The sequence below is a fragment of the Pan paniscus genome, chromosome 9, assembly GCF_029289425.2.
Source record: "Pan paniscus chromosome 9, NHGRI_mPanPan1-v2.0_pri, whole genome shotgun sequence".
NCBI lineage: Eukaryota > Metazoa > Chordata > Mammalia > Primates > Hominidae > Pan > Pan paniscus.
Window position 1 is genome coordinate 68,159,653 of NC_073258.2, and position 27,429 is coordinate 68,187,081.

A 27,429-nucleotide genomic window follows, 5' to 3' on the forward strand; every position below is an offset into this window, starting at 1 on the left:
AACCGGGGAGGGAACATGGGGGCTTATATGGTCCTAACCTTAACCTAGGGATGGGAACATAGATGTTCATTTTACTATTTTGTTTTAACATACTCATATGTTTTAAACATGTCTTCTGTTAAGTGTGGGATTTTGCAATAAACAAATGGCAAAATGAAGAAAAAAAAACATGCAATGGCACACAGAGTACTGCAGACTTTTTATTTGTGCTGACATCGGACGATTTCCAAGATACACTGATAAATGAAAAGGGCATGGAGCAGAAAGGGCACAGGAGAAACAAACAATAGATATATGTTTCTGTAGCCGGGCGCAGTGGCTCACGCCTGTAATCCCAGCACTTTGGGAGGCCAAGGCAGGTGGATCACAAGATCAGGAGATAGAGACCATCCTGGCTAACACGGTGAAACCCCATCTCTACTAAAAATACAAAAACATTAGCCGGGCGTAGTGGCAGTTGCCTGTAGTCCCAGCTACTCAGGAGGCTGAGGCAGGAGAATGGCGTGAACCCGGGAGGCGGAGCTTGCAGTGAGACAAGATCGCGCCACTGCACTCCAGCCTGGGCGACAGAGCGAGACTCTGTCTCAAAAAAACAAAAGAAAAAGAAAAAGAAAAAGAAAAAAGGAAATATGTTTCTATTTCAAAGGGCAGACCACCTCCAAGAGGACAGACAAGATAATTTAACCGGAAGTGGCCTCCTGGGAGGGGACTGGGTTACTGGGGAGAGAGGAAAAAGGAGACTCATACATTTCAATGTTTGTACAAGGTGCAAGTATTACGTAGCTAAACTGAATACCTTTTTTTTTTTTTTAAGTTAAACACTAACTCTTTGGATTACCACTTGGTAACCTGCTAGAAGACTATTAGGTTCAACAGTAGCATCTCTGAGGAGTTACCTAGGTCATACCTGGGCTTCCTTGGCCCCATCAGTAACTGTTACATGAGACCTGTTTTCAGCATGGAAGGCACTCTACCATCTCAAATGATTTCAATGGGAGGGTAGAACTCCAGCCCATTCAAGCCCAGGGTTCCACAGAGACCCCTTGGTTGGACTCTGTCAATGACTAAACCCTTGGGCTTACGCTGCTGGGCTAGCTGATGTGGGACAAAAATCTCGCAGATGCAGTGGCTGAAATGTCCTTTCGGGGCCATAAATCTGCTAGGAATGGCTGCATTTGCCCTTTAGCCCAGAAGTATCCTTAATCTGGCCCTGGGGGAAAAGCCTCTTTAAACTGTGTGTTCTCTCCAGCTGGAGAAGCTAGCCATCGGGGAAAGAAAACTGATTCAGAACTGCAAAAGCAATAAAGAAAGAAGCCAGATACAGGACCAGACACAGATCTTTTCTCGGAAGGTAAATCATACCATCCCTTATCTTGTGAATTTAGTCTCAATTATGTCCCCTGTTGGCAGCAAATGCCCTGTCTTTTCTGCACACCAAAACCCAAAGTCCCAGCACCAGGAACTATGAATATCAAGAAGTAGTTGGGAGAAAAACAGAAACAAGGGTTCTTAATTCATATTTTGTGTCTGCTAGGAGAATCCTTCGTCTAAAATACCTCTTCCACCATGCACCTAAAAAATCCAACGGAAAACCTCAACCTCTTAAATCTAACACCTACAAATACTTTGTTTTGATCAGTGTAAATCTGTTTGCTAGGAGGCAGTTTCAGCTTCCACCTATCCTGCCCTGGAAGCAAGGCGAAAGCTCCAAGTACCCTGAAGGTGTCTCTCTCCTGACAGCTCTTCCAGAGGCCTCAGCCCTTCAGCCCAGGCTCACCAAGCAGTAGGCAGCCTACCACAGATGAGATGCAACTGTCTCACCCAGAAACCGTCAGATGAGGAGAAATGGGAGGCACTAAGAGGCAAGAACTGGGGAAAATCAGCTCAAGAATCTTCAGGCCCTACCAGCCCTTTCTCCTCTCTGGGTAACATTTTCTCCGGGTAAGTCTCAACGCTTATTGCTCTGGTCTCAAGCTATCTCAATTTTCTCAGGAAATGCTGAGTTGGGCTTAAAAGCCCACCATCCCGAAAGATGGTGCCCTGTCCCAATTCCCTATTTCTTTTCTATTTGTCTCTCCAGCTTTCCCCGACCTCAGGTCTTGGAGTCAGCTCCCTTTAGCTAAATAAATGGGGTGGCTTTTTCCATCCTGCATTTCAAGATGAAGATTGAGCTGCAATTTAGAGCTCTCCAATCCCTCCCTCCACTTGGCCCCGTGACAACTTTTCTTCTGTGACACTTTATATTTGCCACCTCCTTCCCATTGCAACCACTTCCCTAACCTCCACTTGCATCACTCCGGAATGTCTGAGTTACATTCCCTGCTGAGCTAGTCCCCACCCAACCTCTGCCTCTCCCCATTCCCAGGCAGCCACCCACTCCGCCCAGAGGTTTTCCAAAATCCCATTCACCTCTGGGTAGTCCTGGCTCAAGCATCTCAGGGGCTTCTTATTGTCTCAAATCCCAACACGCAGCTGGGGTTCACAGAATGAACTTCCAGCCCTAATGCTCACTACGCCCCACCAGCACACTCCAACATTGCTTCCCAAGTGCTAGGCCCTGAGGATTCCACAGTGATCAATGCAGGCACAACCTCCACCCTTGCCGGCTTCCCACTGCCTTCCTCCACGCCAGCGAGGCTGGGGCATCACCCTCTGTCTCATCACCTGGCCTCACTCCCATTGCCACTGTCCGGGGGCACCTGCCTCCTACGAACTCAAATATCACACATGCGAGGACCAGCTCCTCCACCCACCTGAGAGAGTCCCCTCATCTTGCAGGGCCTCGGATTCACATATTCTACCCTCAAGGGGTTCACTTCTAACTGTTCATCACTGGTCCCATTAACAGAGCCACCATTACGGTGTGTCCAAGTGTCAGGCACATGACTGTGTGATTTCATTTGTTTATGTGTTATTTCATTTGTACAGAATGAACGTGTGTTATTTCATTTGTACAAAAGTTATTGCATTTGATCTCTACCCAACAGCCCCCACTGGTTGGTTTCTTCATCTATAAAATGGGGGTAGTAAGACAAGGAAGGAAGGTCTTACTGCCCCCATTTTATAGATAAGGAAACCAAGGCTTGAAGAAGCTAAGGAACTTGCTGATCAGGGCTAAGCCTGAACTCCATCCTGTCCGCCTGACTCCAGGGTCCATGCTCTCAATTCTGCTATGCCACTCCCCGGTAATTCCCTATGTGTGTTTTGTTTTTGTTTTTGAGATACAGTCTCACTCTGTTGCCCGGGCTGGGGTGCAATGGCACGATCTTGGCTCACTGCAACCTCTACCTCCTGGGTTCAAGTGATTCTCCTACCTCAGCCTCCCACCACACCCGGCTAATTTTTTGTATTTTAGTAGAGATGAGGTTTCACCATGTTGGTCAGGCTGGTCTCGAACTCTTGACCTCAGGTGATCCACCCGCCTCGGCCTCCCAAAGTGCTGGAATTACAGGTGTGAACCACCGTGCCCAGCCCCCTGTGTATGTTTATGCATTTAGCATCTCACCTGGCACAGAAGCAGGATCAATGAGGTCATTACTACTCTACCACGCTAGCCAGTCACTATGCAAGCATGTATTTTGTCCAGCACGTGCATTCCCTCTCTCCCAACCACGGATAAACAACTCAGGGCAAGGCCACCTTGTCAGATCCTCCTGTGGCCTCACAGCATCCAGTAAGGAGCTGTGCATAGCACAGATGCACAGTAAATGCTGAAGGAAAGAACCATTTCTTGGAATACTGCACAGTAATAACTTGTCCTCCTTAAGCCACTCAGTCAACGGAGAAAATGCAGGATTAGAAAATGGGGCATTCATTCTGCTAGATACTGATTGCCACGTAAGAATATCAGAAGTAAAAATGGACAGAAAGATGGCTCAGGTCAGCAAAAACACAAATAGCTATTTTGCAACCAGTTGGAACGGGGCAGTCAAAAGCCAGGAGGGCTGAAGAAAACCTTACAGTCTTACTGAAACAGACTTGGGCAACATGGCAGGGAGAAGAGCCCTGCCTTAGATGGAGGTAGACTCCCAGTTGGCCACAAGCCATGTGACAACAAATGGCTCTTATGATAAAAGCTGCAAACGTCCATGAAGTGATAACTTCAGAAGGAAAGGGGAGGGTCTCAGGTTGGTCTTTTCAGCCCTGTGCACTGTAACACCCTGCCACACCATATTGCAACATCCTGTGGAACGGCAGCATATTCTGAGAACCTCAGGCCAGAATCTGGTTTGCTGCTGTCAGAGCTTGGCTATAACTCTTCCTAGTGAAGCTGAGAGAGACACTGAACCTCTCTGAACCTCGGGTCTGTCATCCATAAGCAGCAAAACCACAACCATAACCAGTTCCAGGGAAAACTGGTTGATAAAATAAAACTAGCCAAGTGCTGTAGCTCATGCCTGTAATCCCAGCACTTCGGGAGGCCGAGGCAGGAGGATCGCTTGAGCTCAGAAGTTTGAGACCAGCCTGGGCAACATAGTCTTTACAAAAAATACAAAAACTAGCCAGGTATGGTGGGACATGCCTGTAGTCCCAGCTACTCAGGAGGCTCAGGTGGGAGGATCATTTGAGCCTTGGAAGTTGAGGCTGCAGTGAGCTGTGATTGCACCACTGCACTCCAGCATGAGTGACAGAGTGAGACCCTGTCTCAAAAAAAAAAAAAAAAAAATCAGCTGGGTGTGGTGGCACATGCCTGTAGTCTCAGCTACTTGGGAGGCTGAGGTGGGAGGATTGCTTGAGCCCAGGAGGTGGAGGCTACAGTGAGCTTGGATGGTGCCACTGTACTCCAGCCTCGTGACAGAGCAAGACCCTGTCACACACACACAAAAAAAAGGTGGGGGGGGGGAGAGAAAAAAAGAAAAAAATGAAATAAAAAAACTATAAAGTGCTACACACATAAGGGATATTATCAAGAACAGAACATCAGCAGTCAGTTCCATATGGTGTCCTGGAGTAACACTAGTTGAGATTAGACCCCAGTATTTGCTGACGTCTTGATGGTTAATGGGCAGGGGAGAGGCCACCAATATTGTTATTGGCAATTGCTCTATTTTTCTTGAGGTAAAGGGTAAATTCCCCTTTGTGAGCAAAACATCTTTTTCTGTATTGTAATTCCATTCTGCTATCTCCAAGCATTCAGTAAAATGTTGTGAAATGCCTGACAGGTCGTTTGCATATTTAAGGCAATATGGTATGAAGGGTGAAGCAACAGCCCTGAGGCAGGGAGAACTAGGCAACATACAGAAGAGAACAGCTGGCCAAGGAAATAACCAAGCCAGACAGATGACATTCATTTAACCTATGTTTTTCACTCCCTAACTATGTTCCAAACTTGGTGGAACACATAAGCATCCCTGGGTATTTGTAGAAAAACTTGGGGAAGGGAACTCTATAAAAGATAGGTCTTCTTTTTTTTTTAAGATGGAGTCTTGCTCTGTCACCCAGGCTCCCAGGCTGGAATGCAGTGGCGCGATCTTGGCTCACTGCAACCTCCGCCTCCCAAGTTCAAGCAACGATTCTCGTGCCTCAGCCCCCTAAGTAGCTGGGACTACAGGTATGCACCACCACGCCTGGCTAATTTTTGTATTTTTGGTAGAGATGGGGGTTTCACCATGTTGGTCAGGCTGGTCTCGAACTTCTGACCTCAAATGATCCACCCGTCTGGGCCTCCCAAAGTGCTGGGATTACAGGTGTAAGCCACTGTGCCCGGCCTAAAGACAGGCCTTCCTACAGGTCAAGGAAGCTTGACTAATTGTTATTAGGGATTAAATTGAAAAACTGTCCCTGAAGACAAAGAGGTCAGGACCATCTAAGACTCAAAAGTCCAATAATTACAGTTGAAGGTTTTGCCTTCAACAGTGTTCATCCCACTATCTCCTGGCTCCCATGATTTCTGAGGAGAAATGAGCTGTTAATCTGATCAAAGATCCTTTGAACAAGATAAGTTGCTCATCTCTTGCTGCTTTCAAGATTCGTCATTTGACACTTTGATTATGAAATATCTGGGTGTGGATCTCTGATATTCATCCTCATTGGAGTTCACTGAGCTTCCTGAGTGGGTAGGTTACTGTTTTTCATCAGCTTGTGGCCATTCTTTCTGACCCTTTCTCTCCTCTCCTTCTGGGACTCTTATCATGCATATGTTGATTTGTGTGACGGTGCACCATGGGTCTCTGAGGCTGTTAATTTTCCTTCATTCTTTTTTCATTAGCCTGAAAAATCTCAAGGTACCATCTTCAAGCTTGCTGATTTTTTTCTGCCTGCTCAAATCTGCTGTTCAGCCTCTAGTGAATTTTTCATGTCAGTAACTACACAGTTCAACTCCAGAATTTCTGGGTTTTTTTTTTTTTTTTTGAGACTGAGTCTTGCTCTGTCGCCCAGGCTGGAGTACAGTGATGCGATCTCAGCTCACTGCAATCTCCACCTCCCAGGTTCAAGCGATTCTCCTGCCTCAGCCTCCTGAGTAGCTGGGACTACAGGTGCGTGCCACCACACTCAGCTAATTTTTTGTATTTTTAGTAGACGGGGTTTCACTGTGTTAGCCAGGATGGTCTCGATCTCCCGACCTCGTGATCCACCTGCCTTGGCCTCCCTCTATTTGGTGAGACACTCTTCTCACATTTTCCTTAAGTTCTTTAGACACATTTAAAATAGTTGATTTAACATCATTGTCTATGAAGTCCAACATCTAGGCTGGAAAAGACTGTGTCTTTCCTGTGTATGAACCATACTTTCTTGTTTCTTTGCATGCCTCATAACTTTTTGTTGAAAACAAGAATAACTTTTTTCTGCGATTTTTCCTGAATAAATGTGTCTTAGATTGTTGCAAGCCTTTGGTTAATTTCTCGAGTTCTGAAAAAGTTGGTTTTAATCATTTTTGCCAGTTTTCTCATTCCTTTAAATGGAGGAACAGCATTTATGAAGTCCTCACTCCACCACTCCCCAGCAATCTATATCTCATATGGCATTTAGAAAGAGGTTTTCATCCCCCAAAACAATTTTTTGGAAAAGAGGGGTAAAAGAGTCAAACTCTGATATTTAAGTACCTAGTACTCGACCGTAAGCCCCAAGTAGTGTTATGAATTGCACCCTTCTCTAATTAGATTTTTTAAATTGATAACTTAAAATTAAAACATACTATAAAGAAAAAAATACTATATAGAAAATTTTTTAAACACATAATTTTGTAACTCCAGCAACCTGAACAAATTGTTGGTATAGCATTCCAAAATAACAAAAAATGAGATATTATACATTCTGTTTTATAATATATATTTTTTGTGTAAAGGCATCATAGCTCTCGTCCTGTGGTAATAAATTTAGAGTGACAGCTTGATTAGGATACATGAGCTATTTTTAAAGGCTACATCATATGACACAGAACAGACTTCATATGTAGCAATCATTTTCTGATGTACGTTTTGGTGATTTCCCATTTTCTGCTATCACCTCATATGTTTGCATGCCTGTCCCATGATACCACAGGTTACATTTCTAGAACTGGAATTGCTGTGTTAAATGACTTGACGTTTTAGGTTTCATCTTCTCTGCACCCCCCAGTCATTTAATACCGGCCCTATGGTGAAGCACATTTTCCCTCCTCTTTGAGAGCAGAGCCGTCACTCAGTGACATCACTGCCTTCGTTTACTATATGGTCAGCCCTCTGTATCTGTGGGTTCCACATCCACTCATTCAACCAACTGGGGATCAAAAATATTCGAAAAAGCAAAATAAAAAATGACAATACAACAATAAAAAATAATACAAATAAAAACAATACAGTATAAGAACTATTTACATGGCATTTACATTGGATTGGGTATTTTAAGTTATCCAGAGATGATTTAAAGTACACAAGATGATATGCATAGGTTATATGCAAATACTATGCCATTTTCTATCAAGCACTTGAGCATCTTGGAGGATTTTGGCATCCATGGGGGGGTCTTGGAACCAGTCCCCAGGGGAGAGCAAGAAACAACTGTGCTATGAAATACTGTATCTCACAGTGCTCCTTTACCACCTTAAAGGGGAACACAGCCACAGGTGAGGACAGACTGTACTTAAAACTCCTGCAGAGGCTGGACACAGTGGTTCACGCCTGTGTCCTAATACTTTGGGAGGCCAAGGCGGGTGGATCACCTGAGGTCAGGAGTTTGAGACCAGTCTGACCAATACGGAGAAACCCCGTCTCTACTAAAAATACAGAATTAGCCAGGTGTGGTGGCGCATGCCTGTAATCCCAGCTACTCGGAAGGCTGAGGCAGGAGAATCACTTGAACCCGGGAGGCAGAGGTTGCAGCAAGCTGAGATCGTGCCATTGCACTCCAGTCTGGGCAACAAGAGCAAAACTCCGTCTCAAAAAAAAAAAAACAAGAAAAAACAAAAAAAAACCAACTCCTGCAGAGACACATGAGAAAGAATGAAATTGGACCCTTACCTGACACCATATCCATGACCTAAACATAAGACCTAAAATGACAAAACTCTTGGAAAAAACATAGGGGAAAAGCTTTATGATATTAGATTTAACAATGATTTCTTGGATATAACACCAAAGGCAGGCACAGGCAACAAAAAGCAAAGATAGACAAGTTGGACTTCAAGAAAATGTAAAAATTTTGTGCATCAAAAGACATTATCATGGGGTAAAAAGGCAATCCACAGTATGGAAGAAAATATTTACAAATCATGTATCTGATAAGGGATTAATATCAAGAATACATAGAAAGTTCCCAAAACTTTTTTTTTTTTTTTTTGAGACAGGGTCTCACTCTGTTGTCCAGGCTGGAATGCAGTCATACAATCTCGACTCACTGCAGCCTCAACTTCTCATGCTCAAGTGATCCTCCCACTTCAGTCTCCCTGGTAGTTGGGACCACACCCGGCCCCTCTGCCCATTTTGAATCAGGTGGTTTTTGTGTGTGTGTGTTGAATTTTGGGAGTTTGCCAGGTGCAGTGGCTCATGTCTGTAATCCCAGCACTTTGGGAGGCTGAAGCAGGCAGATCACTTGAGTTCAGGAGTTCAAGACCAGCCTGGGCATCATGGTGAAACGCTGTCTCCACAAAAAATACAAAAACTACAGCTACAAAATACAAAATACAAAAAAATACAGCTACAAGGGAGGCTGAGGTGGGAGGATCACTGCAGCCCAGGAGGTCGAGGCTGCAGTGAGCCAAGACTGTGCCACTGTACTCCAGCCTGGGCAACAGAACAAGACCCTGTCTCAAAATAAATAAATAAATAATAAAAATTTAAAAAGGCAAAGGACTTGAACAGACATTTCCCCAAAGAAGACAGAAGATATACAAATGGCCAATAAGCACATCACAAGATGCTCAAGGCCAGGCACAGTGGCTCACGCCTGTAATCCCAGTACTTTGGGAGGCTGAGGCAGGTGGTCACTTGAGGTCAGGAGTTCGAGACCGGCCTGGCTAACACGTCTCTACTAAAAATACAAAAATTAGCCAGGCATGGTGGTGCATGTTTACAATCCAAGCTACTTGGGAGGCTGAGGCAAGAGGATAGCTTGAACCCAGGAGGCAGAGGTTGCAGTGAGCTGAGATGGTGCCACTGTACTCCAGCCTGGGCAACAGAGCAAGCAAGACTCCATCTAAAAAAAAAAAAAAAAAAGGGTGCTCAACATCACTAATCATTAAGGAAATGCAAATCCAAACTACAATGAGATATCACCTCATACTCATTGGGATGGCTACTATCAAAACAACAAAGTGTTGGTGAGGATGTGGAAAAACTGGAACCCTCGTGCACTGTTAATGGAAATGTAAAATGCTGTAGCTGATGTGGAAAATAGCATAGCAGGCTCTTGAGAAATTAAAAATAGAATTGCCATTGACCCAGCAATCAGGTATATATCCAAAAGAACTGAAAGCAAAGTCTCAAAGAGATATTTGTACACCCATATTCATGGAAGCATTATTCATAATAGCTCAAACATGGAACCAAGCCAAGTGTCCACAGATATATGAATGGATAAGTAAAATCCATACAATGGAATATCATTCAGCCTTTTTTTTTTTTTGAGGCGGAGTCTTGCTCTGTCGCCCAGGCTGGAGTGCAGTGGCGCCATCTCGGCTCACTGCAAGCTCCGCCTCCCGGGTTCACACCATTCTGCTGCCTCAACCTTCCGAGTAGCTGAGACTACAGGTGCCCGCCACCATGCCCAGCTAATTTTTTGTATTTTTTAGTAGAGACGGGGTTTCACCGTGTTAGCCAGGATGGTATCGATCTCCTGACCTCGTGATCTGCCTGCCTCGGCCTCCCAAAGCGCTAGGATTACAGGTGTGAGCCATCGTGCCCAGCCCCCATCATTCAGCCTTAAAAAGAAATTCTCGGCCAGGCGCAGTGGCTCACGCCTGTAATCCCAACACTTTGGGAGGCTTAGGCGGGCAGATCACCTGAACTCGGGAGTTTGAGATCAGCCTGACCAACATGGGGAAACCCCGTCTCTAATAAAAATATAAAATTAGCCGGGTGTGGTGGCACATGCCTGTAATCCCAACTACTCGGGAGGCTGAGGCAGGAGAGTCGCTTGAACTCGGGAGGCGGAGGTTGTAGTGAGCCGAGATCGCACCATTGCACTCCAGCCTGGGCAACAAGAGTGAAACTCCATCTCAAAAAAAAAAAAAAAATGCTGGGCGCGGTGGCTCATGCCTGTAATCCCAGCACTTTGGGAGGCCGAGGTGGGCGGATCACGAAGTCAGGAGATCGAGACCATCCTGGCTAACACGGTGAAACCCCGTCTCTACTAAATATACAAAAAAAATTAGCCGGGCATGGTGGCAGGCGCCTGTAGTCCCAGCTCCTCGGGAGGCTGAGGCAGGAGAATGGTGTGAACCCGGGAGGTGGAGCTTGCAGTGAGCCGAGATCGCACCACTGCACTCCAGCCTGGGCGACAGAGCGAGACTCCATCTCAAAAAAAAAAAAAAAAAAAAAGAAAGAAAGAAATTCTGACACATGCTACAACATGGATGAACCTTGAGGACATTATGCTATGTGAAATAAGCCAGTCACAAAAAGACAAATACCGTATGATTCCATTTATATGAGGTGCCTAGAGCAGTCCAATTCAGAGACAGAAAGTAGAATGGTGGGTGCCAGGGGCTTGGGTGAGTGGAGAATGAGGAGTCAGGATTTAAGGGTTATAGAGCTTCAGTTTTACAAGATGAAAAAAAGTTTGCAGATAGTGGTGATGGTTGCTCAATATAAATATACTTAATACCACTGAACTGTACACTGGAAAATGGTTAAGAAAGTTTCGGCTGGGTGCGATGGCTCACACCTGTAATCCCAGCACTTTGGGAGGCCGAGGCGGGCGGATCACCTGAAGTCGGGAGTTTGAGATCATCCTGACCAACATGGAGAAAACCTGTCTCTACTAAAAAGAAATACAAAATTAGCTGGGTGTGGTGGCGGGCGTCTGTAGTCCCAGCTACTCGGGAGGCTGAGGCAGGAGAATTGCTTGAACCCGGGAGGCGGAGGTTGCGGTGAGCCAAGATCATGCCATCACACTCCAGCCTGGGCAACAAGAGCGAAACTCCATCTCAAAAAAAAAAAAAAGTAAGTTTAATATCAGGTGTACATAATACATGTGTTATATGGACATCCCCTCAAAATTCACATGTTCAACCTAACTCCCAATACAATCGTATTAAGAGGTGGGGCCTTGAGGAGGTTGTCATGAGGGTCCTGTTCTATGAGTAGGATTAGCATCCTAATAAAAGAGGTCGAGCTGGCCATGGTGGCTGGCGCCTATAATCCCAGCTAGTCAGGAGGCTGAGGTGGGAAGATGTTGAGCCCAGGAGTCGGAGGAAAAAAAAAAAAGGGGGTCACGGTCAAAAGGAGCTGCCTTGTCCCTTCCACCCTGTGAGGACGCAGCCTGAAGACAGCGTGATTTGTGAGGAACAAGCCCTCACCAGATACCGAATCTGCTGCTGCCTTGATCTTGGACTTCTCAGCTTCCAAAACTGTTAAGAAATAAACTTCTCGGCCGGGTGCGGTGGCTCACGCCTGTAATCCCAGCACTTTGGGAGGCCGAGGCCCGGATCATGAGGATCATGAGGTCAGGAGATTGAGACCATCCTGGCTAACACGATGGAACCCCGTCTCTACTAAAAATGCAAAAAAAAAAAAAAAAATTTGCCGGGCGTGGTGGCAGGCGCCTGTAGTCCCCCAGCTACTTGGGAGGCTGAGGCAGGAGAATGGCATGAACCCAGGAAGCAGCGGAGCTTGTGGTGAGTAGAGATCGCGCCACTGCTCTCCAGCCTGGGCTACAGAGCAAGACTCCGGCTCAAAAAAAAAAAAAAAAAAAAAAAAGAAATTTCTCAACATGGTGAAACCCCGTTTCTACTAAAAAACGCAAAAATTAGCCGGGCGTCGTGGCAGGCGCGTGTATTCCCAGCTAATATAGAGGCTGAGGCAGAGAATCTCTTGAACCCAGGAGACGGAGGTTGCAGTGAGCCACTGCCCTCCAGCCTGAGTGATAATAGCGAAACTGTCTCAAAAAAAAAAAAAAGAAAAGAAAAAAAGGCCGGGCACAGTGGCTCACGCCTGTAATCCCAGCACTTTGGGAGCCCGAGGCGGGCGGAACACAAGGTCAGGAGATCGAGACCATCCTGGCTAACACGGTGAAACTCCGTCTCCAATAAAAATACAAAAAATTAGCCGGGTGTGATTGTGGGCGCCTGTAGTCCCAGCTACTTGGGAGGCTGAGGCAAGAGAATGGCGTGAACTCAGGAGGAGGAGCTTGCAGTGAGCCGAGATCGCACCACTGCACTCCAGCCTGGGTGACAGAGCAAGACTCCGTCTCAGAAAAAACAACTTCAGGCCGGCCGCAATGGCTCACACCTATAATCCCAGCACTTTGGGAGGCCAAGGCAGGTGGATCACTTGAGGTCAGGAGTTCGAGACCAGCCTGCCCAACATGGTGAAACCCCATCTCTACTAAGAGTACAAAAATTAGCTGGGCATGGTGGCACACACCTATAATCCCAGCTACTCAGGAGTCTGAGGCAGGAGAATCGCTTGAACCTGGGAGGCAGGGGTTGCAGTGAGCCGAGATTGCACCACTGCATCCATCCTGGGTGACACAGCAAGACTCTGTCTCAAAAAATAAATAAATAAAAATAATAAATAAATAAATTTCTATTGTTTATAAATTACCTAGAATAAGGTTATTTTGTTATAGCAGCCCAAAGGGATGAAGACAATGTATTTTGCCACAATTTTTTAAAATGGGGGACGAAAAACTCTTGCAGCGCAAAAACCTAAGTCAGCCTCCTGCCAATTTCTCCCCCAAATGTCCTTTTCTTGTCACTCTACAAACCTCTGCTCTTACTCACATTGGGCCACATGTGCATCAGACATCAAAGGAGAGGTCAAACTGCATTAATAATTCTCAACCAGGTCCACTCACCACCTACAAGCTTCCTGGGGCCATACCCAGTGACCAGGACAGGAATGCAATTCTGCATCTAGTTATCATCCAAGACGCAGATTTCTAACAAGAATTTGATGGCAATGGGCTCTCCAAAGATTGGTAGCTCTCCACCGGGAGGTTAGGGAGAGGCCAAAATTCTCACCATTTCCAGGGGGGTGAACTGAAGAACATGAAAAAGGTGGCACTGGTTCCAGATGCTATAATTTATTGGTAACCAGGCGTGATCAGAAAGCAAGAACTCTTAAGTACCACCCTCTCTTTCTCTTTATTTGAAAAGGTTTAAGAGATGGAAGGAAATGCCAGACATGGACTCAGAAGACTGGGACTCAAATTCTAGCCCTGGTGGGTCAGACATGATTTTACTAGTCCTTGGTCAGAGAAAGCCTTGGGAGATACAGAGAATCTAAAGAATCTAAACTGTATCTATTTTGTATTTAGTTCCACCTATTTTTGTGGCCATACTGCATAACAAAAAGGAAGCCTTAAATAGATTAACTGAATTAAAATGGTTTGGGGGGGGGGTCGGAACTGCAGAGTTACATGAGATGAGAAGAGGAAGACATTAGTAATGTGATACTTCTATTTGAGGCACATGGGCTGTGAGACCATCCCCATTTGGAGGCAAAATGGTGGCAGTGGAGCAGGCTCTGCTTAGCAGTTAGATTCAAAGTCCAGTTTCATCCCTGCCAGGGGTCTCTTTAATTATAAAGAAAATGTCATCCAGTTGAGAAAGAAAGGCCAAAAGTTAATTAGAAAAATAATTTACTATACTTTAAAATCATGTATTTAATTCCTTATTAGGTAAGCTTCTCTAATTCCAGGAAAATATTAGATTAAATATAGACAAGGCTAGGAAAATAAAAACCATAGTATTTATATTTTTGTGTTAAGAAATCTGTGTGTTATCTGTTACTTTATGTACTCTAAGAGAATATGGTCTGTTTAGAATAACAAATCAGTCTTGAGATTCCAATTAAAACATGTAACTGAGGCCAGGCGTGGTGACTCACATCTGTAACCACATGATTTTGGGAGGCTGAGGCAGGTGGATCGCATGATAGCAGTTTGAGACCAGCCCTGGCAACACAGTGAAATCCCACCTCTACAAAGAAAATTTTTTAAAAGGCCAGGTGCAGTGGCTCATGCCTGTAATCCCAGCACTTTGGGAGACCAAGGCGGGCAGATCACAAGGTCGGGAGTTCGAGATCAGCCTGGCCAATATGGTGAAACCCCGTCTCTACTAAAAATACAAAAATTAGCTGGGCCACGCCTGTAATCCCAGCTACTCGGGAGGCTGAGGCAGAAGAATTGCTTGAACCCAGCAGGCAGAGGTTGCAAGTAGGCCAAGATCATGAAACCGCATTCCAGCCTAGGCAACAGAGTGAGACTCCATCTCAAAAAAAAAAAATTTTTTTTAAATCAGCCAGGCATGACGTGCATGCCATGGTCCCAGCTACTCAAGAGGCTGAGATGGGAGGATCGCTTGAGCATGGGAGGTCGAGGCTGCAGTGAGCCACGATCGCATCAGTGCAAGCCAGCGTGGGGCACAGAGCAAGACCCTGTCTCAAAACAAAAAACATGTAACTGAGTAGTTAGTTTAGACGTGTGATTTTACATAGAAATTTTACTAAGTTTAAAATCAGTACTGGCAGATGACAAACACATGACAAGATGCTCAACATCACTATCATTAGGAAAATTCAAATTGAAACCATGAGATACCACCATATACCTTTTTAAATGGCTAAAATTTAAAAGACTAACCAGAGCCAGTGTTGGGGAGGATGAAGAGAAACTGGAACTCTCATACACAGCTGGTAGGAATGTAAAATACTACAACCATGTCAGAAAATTTGGCAGTTCAAGTTAAACATACATACAGCTACCACAGGATCCAGCCACTCCACTCCTAGACATTTACCCAAGAGAAAAGGAAATATATGTTCACACAAAGACTTATACACAAATGTTCACAGCAGCTTTATTTGTAAATGCCAAAAAGTAGAAGCACCTGAGATGACCAACAAAGGTGACTGGATAAACTGTAATACCCATATAATGAAATCAGCAAAAAAAAAAAAAGCTGGGTGCGGTGGCTCATGCCTGTAATTCCAGCACTTTGGGAGGCCGAGGCAGGAGGATCACAAGGTCAGGAGATCAAGACCATTCTGGCTAACACAGTGAAACCCCGTCTCTACTAAAAATACAAAAACAAAATTAGCTGGGTGTGGTGGTGGGTGCCTGTAGTCCCAGCTACTCGGGAGGTTGAGGCGGAGCTTGCAGTGAGCCGAGATCGTGCCACTGCACTCCAGCCTGGGCGACAGAGCAAGACTCAGTCTCAAAAAAAAAAAAAAAAGAACTGACCAGGAACAGTGGCTCATGCCTGTAACCCCAGCACTTTGGGAGGCCAAGGTGGAAAGTGGGAAGGACTGCTTGAGTTCAGGAGTTCAAGACAAGCCTAAGGGCCAGGTGCGGTAGCTCACGCAGGTAATCCCAACACTTTTCGAGGCTGAGGTGGGGTGGATCATTTGAGGTCAGGAGTTGAGACCAGCCTGGCCAACATGGTGAAACCCCCTCTCTACTAAAAATACAAAAATTAGCTGGGCGTGGTGGTGGGCGCCTCTAGTCCCAGCTACTTGGGAGGCTAAGGCAGAAGAATCGCTTGAACCCGGGAGGCAGAGGTTGCAGTGAGCCGAGATCATGCCACTGCACTCCAGCCTGGGCGACAGAGTGAGACTCCGTCTCAAAAAAAAAAAAAAAAGCCTAAGCAACATACCGAGATCTCATCTGTACTAAAGATAGATAGATAGATAGATAGATAGATAGATAGATAGATAGATAGATAGATAGATAGATATGCCAGGCGTAGTGGCACACACCTGTAGTTCCAGCTACTCAGTGAGATGGGAGATCACTTGAGCCCAGAAGATCAAGGCTGCAGTGAACTATGATCACGCCGCTATATTCCAGCTTGGGTGACAGAGCAAGACTCTGTCTTAAAAAAAAAAAAAGAAGGAAATGAACTATCAATACAAGCAACAACATGGATATATCTCAACATAATTACGCTGAGTAAAAGAAGGCAGAGAAAAAAGAATATATACTGTATGAGTCAATTTATGTGAAATTCCAGAAAATGGAAACTAACCTATAGTAACAGAAAGCAGTTCCATGGTTTCTTGAAGAGTGCGGAGGCAGAGGGAGGAATTCCAAAGGTGATGAATGTGTTCACTCTCTGGACTGCAGTGATGGTTTCACAAGGGTACACATATGTTAAAACTTACCAAACTGTATACTTTAAATATGTGCAACTTATTATATCTCAGTAATACTCCAATAAAGCTATTGTAAAAACTAAAATGTATCACGCCTGTAATCCCAGCACTTTGGGAGGCCAAGGCGGGCTGATTGCTTGAGCTCAGGAGTTCGAGATGAGCCTGGGCAATGTGGTGAAACCCCGTCTCCACAAAAAATACAAAAATTAGCCGGGTGTGGTGGCTTGAACCTGTAGTCCCAGCTACTCAGGAGTCTGAAAAGGGAAGATCACCTGAGCCTAGGAGGTAGAGGTTGCAGTGAGCTGAGACTGTGCCACTGTACTCCAGCCTGAGTGACAGAATCAGACCGTCTCAAAATAAACAAAAATAAATAAACAAAACATAAAACGGTATAGGAAAGTTTAAGAAAAGTGTAATATTCAGCTTCATTTATTAGATTTACAAGAGTCATTTAGGTATTAGAGGTTTTTTTAAATCAGAAAAATGGAAAAATTATTATTATTTATTATTATTATTATTTTTTTGAGATGGAGTCTTGCTGTGTCGCCAGGCTGGAGTGCAGTGGCATAATCTCAGCTCACTGCAACCTCCGCCTCCCGGGTTCAAGCGATTCTCCTGCCTCAGCCTCCCAAGTAGCTGGGATTACAGGCGCGTGACCACCACACCCAGCTAATTTTTGTATTTTTAGTAGCGACAGGGTTTCACCATGTTGGCCAGGATGGTCTCGATCTCTTGACCTCGTGATCTGCCCGCCTTGGCCTCCCAAAGTGCTAGGATTACAGGCGTGAGCCACCCACCATGCCCAGCCAGAAGAATTATTAAAATAGTTAACGGAAGTTGAATATAATTTATAAGTTCAATTGAAACATTTCAGAAGTTTCATCAAATTTGCAAATGGGACCAAGCATTAATCAAAAAGCCCCCTAAGGCCAGGGGCGGCGGCTCACGCCTGTAATCCCAGCACTTTGGGAGGCCGAGGCGGGCAGATCACTTGAGTCAGGAGTTCGAGAGCAGCCTGACCAACATGAAGAAACCCCGCCTCTACTAAAAATACAAATTAGCCAGCATGGTGGCGGGCGCCTGTAATCCCAGCTACTCAGGAGGCTGAGGCAGAAGAATCGCTTGAACCAGGAGGCGGAGGTTGCAGTGAGCCAAGATCGTGACAGAGCGAGACTCCATTGCAAAAAAAATAAATAAATAAAAGCCCCCTGAAAGTGACTGTTAAAATGTCCTAGAATCGTAAATAGATCAGAAAGATTTATAGGCTACACTTATAAGCTAAACTTAAAAGACTGGCCCTTAAAATAACTAGGTTTCTGAATTCATAATTTTAACAAATTGAAAATCAATTGTTTTCGACCAAAGTAATTTCTGAATAATCTTTGCATTACACAAAAATCCAGGGGTAGGAGTGGGTGTGGCATCCAAACCTCCCTCAGACATGCCACGCACCAGTCACCCGAAACTCACCAAGTCGCTTAGTCTCTAGTCTCTCTGAACCTCTGGTTCCTCACCCATTGCAAGAGACAAATATTTTCCAGAATAAATAATATACTTATTATTAATGATTTAATATTAATACATTTCACATTGATACACAGCATGTACATGAGAAGAGGCTCCACAGCAGCATAAAGTGATGTGCAAACGTAATAAATGGGCAGCATGTGTCACTTCATAGTAACTGCAGCACTCAGTGACAGACAAGAGAAAGGTGACACACATCCCCAGAGACTAAGTATGACTCAGCATGGCCAGGTCGTGGAATTTTCCCAAAGCCTCGTTGTGATGTCATGGTGGATGTCGTCAGGAAAGGAGCTGCCACAGAAGCAGTCAGGCCCTTCCACACACAGGCAGTGGAAATGTACTCCCAGCTGTCCCGTGCCCTCCCGGCCCCACCTCTTTCTCTGGCCTTGAGGCAAATCAGGACAAGGAGGTAACACAAGAGTAGGAAACCCGAGGTAGTGCTGGGAGTACCTGGGGTAACGCCTTCAGGCATAACACTTAACAACACAACAAAGGGCCACATCCATGTCCCCCCAGGAGAAAGCTGAAGAGGAAGGGAGGGTGACAAGCTTAGACTACAGAGCCTTAGTCCCTAGGCAAAGCTCAAGTCAGCAGTGCCTTGGGAACTGAGGAGCCAAACAAGCTTTGACAAATTACATAACCTGGAAGAAGAGGTCCCTTCTTGGTGACTGATTTTCCCTCTCTATTGATGAATCTAAGGGAAGACATCAATAAAATATGGCAATCTTAAAAGAAGAATAAACAATGGGATCAGCATCTTGGATTCTGCTAAGCAGCCTTCTCTAGGCTTCAGTTTTTTCAGTTCCGTAAGACAAGTGGTTTGGGGGGAACCTTCCCCAACATGCCCACCTCTCATTGTAGGGATGCAAGTAAGAGAAATAACATCCAACTCTAGCAGCCAAGAATAAGAGGACAGAGCAAGCAGAGAGAGAACAAGGGGGTGAAACTCGTGGAGGGTGGAGTTCTTCCACGTTACGGCATTCCCACCATGAGCCCATTGCCCTTACTCAATGGTAGCATGCAGACGGCACCTGCTAGCCCAAGACCTAGCTCCAAGGGAGGACTGTGGGAAATCTCACACAGGAAACCAGCTCCTGCGTCATGAAGGGTCGTCAGAGGAAAACCGCCACATAATGGGTGGAAAACCGAGAAAAACTCCTATACCAAGGAATCCCCACTCAGCACTGGATATGAGCTCTGGAGAAAGTTGTCCCTGAGCCACAAAGTCCCCAAGGCCACAGCGGGCCTGAAGGGAAGAGCATTATTGTTGTCACAAATGCTGGGAGAGCACCTGGTTCTCTGGCTCGGCTGCTCCTGCAGACCAGCAGGGGGAGAGGGGACTGGACTAGCAGGGGACCGGCGGGAGGGCTGTGGAATTTAGGCTGAGGGGAGGCCACTGAATCTCCCAGGCACCTGCCACCATGGAAATCCATGTTGGGGGAACTGTAAAAGCAGTAGAGGCCAGACGCGCTGGCTCACACCTGTAATCCCAGCACCTGGGGAGGCCGAGGAGGGCGGATCACCTGAGGTCAGGAATTCGAGACCAGCCTGATCAACATGGTAAAATCCCATCTCTACTAAAAATACAAAAATTAGGCCGGGCACAGTGGTTCATGCCTGTAATCCCAGCACTTTGAGGGGCTGAGGTGGGCGGATCACAAGATCAAGAGATTGAGACCATCCTGGTCAACATGGTAAAACCCCGTCTCTACTAAAAATACAAAAATTAGCTGGGCATGGCAGCACACACCTGTAGTCCCAGCTACTCGGGAGGCTGAGGCAGGAGAATTGCTTGAACCCAGGAGGCAGAGGTTGCAGTAAGCCGAGCTTGCGCCACTGCACTCCAGCCTGGCAACAGAGCGAGACTCCGTCTCAAAAAAAAAAAAGAAAAAAAAAAAAACTTAGCCAGGTGTGGTGGCACATGCCTGTAAAATGTGCAGGGGAAGAAGGGCAGGTCCCTTTTTCCCCGTTGTTACCGTGACTGGCAAAGGTTGAGCGTCACCCTCTGGAAACCCGTGTCAAGTGACTTTACAACCAGCTGGCAGAACCACCTCACACCACAGCTGCCTGCTCTCCATGCTGACTCAAGGGGTCTTCTCAGAGGCGGCCCAGCCCCAGGGATTCTTCCTGCCCAGCTTCCCAAGCTGACCATACCCTTCCAGAACCAGGGCCTTCTGCTGAGGCTGGCCAGCTGCCAAATGGGGCCAGCAGGGAGCCAGATGTCACTTTCCTGTAAAAATCAGGAGCAACTGGAAACAGACAAGACTGCTTAAACAGATATTATCCACAAATCAGAGCGCAGCCTTTTTTTATTGATTGAGCTTAAGACCTGACATGCCAAACTGCTGGCATCCACAGCTGCTCCTGGTGAAGACCCCCATGCATCCCGCCAGCCTGGATTCAGGCACAGGACTTACCCTTAGTGTTTGGTCAGCTCTCCAGAAGGCAGACACTATCTAAAGCAAAAGAAAAAACAGCATTACCCTCATTGCTCCAGGAACTTCCCAGAGAAAACAGGAGTGGCAAGAACACCGATTTTAGAACCCAGAGAACTTTTTCACTCTTGTTACCCGGGCTGGAGTGCAATGGCGCAATCTCGGCTCACTGCAACCTCCGCTTCCCGGATTCAAGCGATTCTCCTGCCTCAGCCTCCTGAGGTAGTTGGGATTACAGGCATGTGCCACCACGCCCAGCTAATTTTGTATTTTTAGTAGAGATGGGGGTTTCTCCATGTTGGTCAGGCTGGTCTCGAACTCCCGACCTCAGGTGATCCACCCACCTCGGCCTCCCAAAGTGCTGGGATTACAGGTGTGAGCCACCGCACCCAGCCAAGAACTGTTTCTTTGCTTCCACTGAGGGCACCAGGAGGGTACAGGGCTGGAAGCGCCAGCTGTGCTGTCCCACTGCCTGGACTGCACCTCTTGTTACTCTGACAGCCGCTCTGTAATCACTCAAAGTCTGTTTCCTCATCTGTAAAATGGGAATAATAACAATGCCCATCTCACAGCGTACTACGGAATACCCAATGAGGCAGCACACGCACAGCAGTGGCACCATGCCTGGCACAGAGGACACACTGGGACGTTAACCGACAGGCTAGGTGGGAAGCGCTTAAGTAAAACCCTTTTCTGCCACCCACTACACATGAACAAGAAGTTCTAGAAACAGTTCGTTTTATCTGAAGTGCTTTCTCTTCCTGCCCACTCCGTCCAGCCTCAGGCCCGCTTTCTCTGCATCTCCGCAGAGCTGTCTCTAATCCTTCAGGAGCTCCCTCTGAATACTGGGAGTCTGGTTCTTCTCTCACTCCACAACTTGACACTAATAAGGAGCTGTCTTACGTGACCTGAGATGTGTCCTCTATTTCCTGGCTATTTTCTTAAATCCTTTCCTGCAGAGACCCCTCCCTGCCATAAGTAAGAGCCCACCTCGTGTTTATGCCCATGGGAGCCCACAGTTGGTATTGTGTAATCACTTTTCGGAGTTTTATCGACTGCTTATTTCCGAAAAAGCCACACCTACCCTAGCCACTAGTCAATGAACAGCAAAATGGAAAAACAGGCCAGCAAGCTCAAATCCCTGTTCAGAGAAAACCAGCTGCCTTGGCAGATAACGTCAAGGCTGAAATTCAATGTCTGGGGCACTCAAGTCAATAAAATATTTATTGAGCACATGCCTTGCACAAGGAACTGTATGTACACTCAGGCCCTGCCCACAAAGTGCCAAAAAGCAAGTTGTTAGGGGCTGGTTAAAAGAAGCAAAAATGGGATGGCATGTGAGAGGGACTCCAGCAGTGAGCCGCCTAGCCTGCCTGGCTGTGTTACTCTGGGCGTTATTTCACCTCTCTGAGTCTCACCTATGAGAGTCCGTCATTTGTAAGAGATGGATCTAATAGGACCTTCGTAATAGGATTGTTGTGAGAATCACATTATGTGTATGTAAGGGGCTTAGCAAGGCCATCACCACCACACAGTAGTTGACTTTTATTATTAATAACAATAAATCATTACTTATCATCATCGTTATGAAAAGAGAGCCCAGTCCAACTGAATAGATTTGGCAAGCCTTAATAAAGTCCTGTGTCTCGAAGAATAATTTAATTTTGACAGGACAAGATAAGAAGCAAGGCCCTGCAGAAAACAAAGTCAACAAGAACAAGAGCAGAGGGGGGACCGTGAGAAGCGAGTTTGGGGTAACAGTGACTAATCTCACTATAGGGGCTGACACAGAAGAGGGTACCTGCGGAGGCAAATGGAAGAAAGAGCCCAACAGGTGGAATCATATTAGAGAGTCTTGAACGCCAAGATGAGGCAAGCTTTTCATTCGGTAAGTAAGAGGAAATGGTTTATTCTTTTGGCCATTTCCCATCTTCCACCGTCAGGCCCGACTCCTTTGGCAAAGTGTCCACAGGTGAGACTAGAAGGCAGCTAAGAGAAAGAGAGGAAGGCACGGTCAGTCAGGCCCAGGTGAGGTTTCAGAGTGAGCAGGCAAAATGCCCTGCTGCTGTGAAGGAGGCCTCTGGGTGAGAAACCTGCCCCAAAGCAGGAACTTTCAGGATACAAGAAACGGGGCCCATTCAGATGGGGGCAGGACGATATTGGGAGGCAGCCAAAGAGAAGGCCATGCTCATCCTCAATGAAAATGTTGACCAGAGGCCGGGTGCAGTGGCTCATGCCTGTAATTCCAGCACTTTGGGAGGCCAAGGCAGGTGATCACCTGAAGTCAGGAGTTCGAGACCAGCCTGCCCAACACAGTGAAACCCCATCTCTACTAAAGATACAAAAATTAGCCAGGCAAAGGGGTGGTGCCTGTAATCCCAGCTACTCAGGAGGCTGAGGCAGGAGAATCACTTGAATCCGGGAGGCAGAGGCTGCAGTGAGCCAAGATGGTGCCACTGTACTGCAGCCTGGGCAACAAAACAAGACTCCGTCTCCAGAAAAAAAAAAAACAACACAGAAAATGTTGACCTGAACGAGGCCTCCAGCCCATGCAGAAGGTGCCAGTGAGAAATGTGGACTGCCAGATTTACTGCCATACTGACCATGGTGCTGGCCATCCCTGCCACCTCCAAAAGTAACTCCTTTCCGTATTCTCCATCTTGCACCCCTCTCTCCTCACTGGTTCCCAGTTTGACCCCTTTTCAACTAATTCACCCAAAACACTCATTAGGCACCTACTTGTTCCTGGCACTATTAGGTACTGAGAGGACAGAGGGAAGAGGGACACAGGGAACTGTGGCTTGGGATAAGAGTAGTGAATCTGAGGTCCTGCCCTGCCACTGGTCCCAGAGCCCCCATGAGTGGTGGTGGGAGGACAGGTACCTATCACAGTGCCTGGGGCACTGGAAGTGAGACCGGGTAAAAGCAAGGAGCAGGACAAAAAAGGGAAAAGGGCCTGGGGTACCTACTGTGGGCTACCAGGGACAACCTTCTAGGGGAGATCTTGGAGGTGAGGACTGGCACAGGGAACCGAGTCAGCCAGGCTGCAGCGGGCTTCAGTAGAAAGACAGAAGGCGTTATGACACATGAGGGTACATTGGGGTAAACTGAGGAAACTTCGGATGACAGCCTAATTAATTCAAAAAGCAGATACTGAGCAACTGTAGTGAACAAAGCCCCTTCCCTAAGAGCAGGGCACGGCAGGGTGAAGGAGCCATTAGTAAACAAATGACGGCTGCTTTCAGGGAGCTTACCAGAACACCATGGGACACAATCTGCAGCTCAGGCCTGCAGCTGGGCCCTCAGAGCCCTGTCTGCCTTTTGGGCTTTTTTTTTTTTCTTTTTTTTTTTTTGACAGGGAGTCTCACGCTGTCGCCCAGGCTGGAGTGCAGGGGCGTGATCTCAGCTTACTGCAACCTTCAACTCCCAGGTTCAAGCAATTCTCCTGCCTCAGCCTCCTGAGTAGCTGGGATTACAGGTGCCCGCCACCAGGCCTGGCTAGTTTTTGTATTTTTAGCAGAGAAGGGGTTTCACCATGTTGGCCAGGCTGGTCTCGAACTCCTGACCTCAGGTGATCCACCCACCTCGGCCTCCCAAAGTGCTGGGATTACAGGCATGAGCACCGCGCCCAGCCCCGTCTACCTTTGCATCTAATCTTGCTTCCTCAGTTTGGTTTCCAGTCACTGACTTACCTGCACCTTAGCAAATCCTAGTGCCCTCACCTGGTTACATCTCCTGTAGAGGCCTCTTCCAGTGACCAATCAAGTTTCTTACACCCAACAGTGAAGCTGTTTCCCCCACATTCTCCTTCCACCTTCCTCAGCCTTCCTCTTCCAGTTCTAATTGCTTGAAACCTCTGTAACTGGCCAGGCATGATGGCTCATGCCTATAATCCCAGCACTTTGGGAGGTCGAGGCGGGCGGATCACCTGAGGTCAGGAGTTCAAGACCAGCCTGGCCAACATGGTGAAACCCCATCTCTACTAAAAATACAAAAATTAGCCAGGTGTGGTGGCATGCGCCTGTAATCCCAGCTACTCAGGATGCTGAGGCAGGAGAATCGCTTGAACTCGGGAGGCGGAGGTTGTGGTGAGCTGAGATCACACCGCTGCACTCCAGCCTGGGCGACAAGAGCGAAACTCCATCTCAAAAAACAAAAACAAAAAAACCTCTTTAACAAAACCTCTCCAGGATAAAACTTTCCAGCTGCTGAAATCCAATCACTGTTTCTCCACTGCAGCGGCATCAAAAAGAGGTCCACAACTCACCTCCTCCACGAAGCCTTCCCAAGCCCATCCCCTTCCAGGCCATTTCTCCTCTCTCTCGCTTTAGAGTGTGGTTTGCTGTGATTTACTGGCCTCTACTGAACTTCCTCTTCCATGTCCTCCTAGGGCCAATACCTCGCCCACTAGGCTCTCTACAAACATCTGCAGCAGGCTGCCTTGCTGCTTAGGTTTTGTTTATTTTTTCTCTCCCCCAATCGGTTTGTCAGCAGTTGCAGGACGAGGATTGACCTCATCGCCCACGCTGTCTCTCGGCCCAGTGTAGGGATAGGAACACTGTAGGTGTGCAAAAGAATGTGATTAAGAGTTCAACAGTTAAGGAGAGCCTGCAGGCAGGAAGCTGTAGCTGCAAGTGAGAGAAATGCTGAGCACATCCACCCCCAGCACAAGTGTTTGCATCACATACAGGGAAAGGGTGCCTTGGGGGAGGCCAGCCAGGGCTGATGGTGGCAGTGGGTACGGGAGCAATAGGGAGGCAGATGGCAGGCACTCTGGAGGTTCTGGTTGTCATCAGCAAGTGTTGGTACTTCTCTGAGCCTGTTTTCTCAGCTGGAGAACGGGTAAGGAGCCCAGGCCTACCTCTTCTCACAAAAATAAAGACACAATCTGATTTTTTAGAATTTCAGGCCAGGCACGCCTGTAATCTCAGCACTTTGGGAAGCCAGGGCAGGCCGCTCGCTTGAGCGTAGGAGTTCGAGACCAGCCTGGGCAACATGACGGAACCTCGTCTCTACCAAAAAATACAAAAATTAGCTAGGCGTGGTGGCGCCCGCCTGTAGTCCCAGTACTGGGGGACTGTGGCAGGAGGGTCGCTTGAGCCCGGGAGGTCGAGACTGCAGTAAGCCGAGATCGCGCCACTGCACTCCAGCCTGGGTGGTGACAGCAAGACCCTGTCTAAAAAAGAAAAGAAAACAAAAGAATCTCAAAGTTGCCAGGGACCTAGGGACTTGGCTTCCGACTCTGACGCGCTTTGTAAACTACTAAAAGCTGGAGAAATAAGGGGCTGAGCCCAGCCCCACCTCCTGAATGAGCGGCCTTGGGCGAATCACTGCGTCTGGGCGCCTGCAGCTTCCCCGTCTGAAACAAAGTAGAGGATCCTACGGGAGGCGAAGTGCGAGCGCAAGGAACAAGGAAAGCCCTCGCCTTACACGCCGCGGCTTCCTGCAGAGCTGAGCCACATCCAGTACGATGGGGACAACTTGGGCTCCCGATCCTGACAGACTTGGGTTCGAACCCTCAGGGACCTCGCGCGAGGCGCTTTAGTCAGTTTCTCCATCTGCAAAATGGGCCCGAGAGCAAGAATGAGGCAGCCCGCGGGCGGACGCTGCGGAGGGGCGCTCGGGGGCTGCAGCCGGGGGCGGGTCCGGGGGCGGGTCGAGCCGGCCGAGCCCCCGCGCGAGGGGGAGGGGCGCCGTCCGCCGCGTCGCGTCGCGCACCGCGCACAGCCCGTCGCTGTCTCCTCCAGCCGTCACTCGCGGAGCCCGCGCCGCCTTTGCGCGCGCGACCCTTACATAAGCGTCCCTCGCAGCGGTGCCGGCGCACATCCACCCGCTCCGACCCGCCGCGGGAAGAGGACCGTGCGGAGCGCGGCGGACACTCACCTCCTCGCCGTCGCCAGTCCTCGCCGCCGCCTCTACCGCTGCTGCCTCCACTGACAGAGAACAGCTGCGGTCTCCGTGCAACCGAACTTGCTGCAGTCCCGGCCCCGCCTTACGGACTTCCTATTGGCCCAGACAGCCCAACCCCTCCCGTTATTGGGCAGTGTTCTCCGTCACTCCTCGCCCCTAGGCTCTGGACTCCTCCCTGTGCCCGCCTGTCAGTCACGTTTAAGCCTTGGCGCCCCACGTCAGCCCCGCCCCTCCCGTCCCCGGCGAGCGCCTGGATTAGTGGCGAGGCTGGGAGAGCCCGCCCCTGGCGCACCACCGCCTACTCCCTTGTCTCCGGAGCCTCACGTGGGCCGCCGGACCCTAGCCGACGCCCGCAATAGGCGGAAGTGGCCGGGCTGTGGCTCGCAGTTATTGGCTGTCGGCGGGGGTGGGGACGTTCGATTCATTCACCCGAGTAGCACGTGTCTCCCGAAGCTGCAAGCACAACAGATCGCACTGGGGCTCAGGCATCCCGGCTAGACGCAGATACGCGCTGGCTAGCGGAGAAGAGGTCGCAGGAAAAGCTAACGTTAGCGAAGGGCAGGAGGAAGGAGAAGGTGCTTGTGCCACACGGGTTACATGACTATGTCCTTTAACAGCTGCGTAGATAATGATGGGGGTCTACAGTACGTCTGTGTGACCTTGGGCAAGCAACTTAACCTCTGAGTCTCGGTTTTGTCATCTGCAGAGCGAAGCTGCTCAGGACCTAGGGGGTTTGGAAGGCTTGTTTGAGACACAAGACACTTGACAAGACCCAAGACACTTGTCAAAGAGGAAAGCTTTGACAAGTGGAACAAGTGACTGAG

At 47.8% G+C, this 27,429-nt stretch overlaps 1 protein-coding gene across 6 annotated transcripts in view; it reads right to left on the bottom strand.

The window, feature by feature from the left end:
• Positions 1 to 26,720, bottom strand: part of PC (pyruvate carboxylase) — a 112,117-nt gene extending 85,397 nt beyond the window's left edge. The window contains exons 1-3 of one of the 6 annotated variants that reach the window (XM_003828702.6): positions 26,579 to 26,720; positions 22,497 to 22,684; positions 20,678 to 20,716 (exon numbers count right to left, since the gene is read on the bottom strand). The gene's annotated coding sequence lies outside the window, so the exon portion shown is untranslated. Of the gene's footprint in view, positions 1 to 16,337; positions 16,454 to 16,606; positions 16,694 to 20,677; positions 20,717 to 22,496; positions 22,685 to 25,996; positions 26,254 to 26,578 lie in introns of those variants that run through there. The other 5 variants (XM_003828701.7, XM_063608585.1, XM_063608586.1 and 2 more) reach the window with 5 other exon arrangements.
• Positions 26,721 to 27,429: the final 709 nt, after the last annotated feature.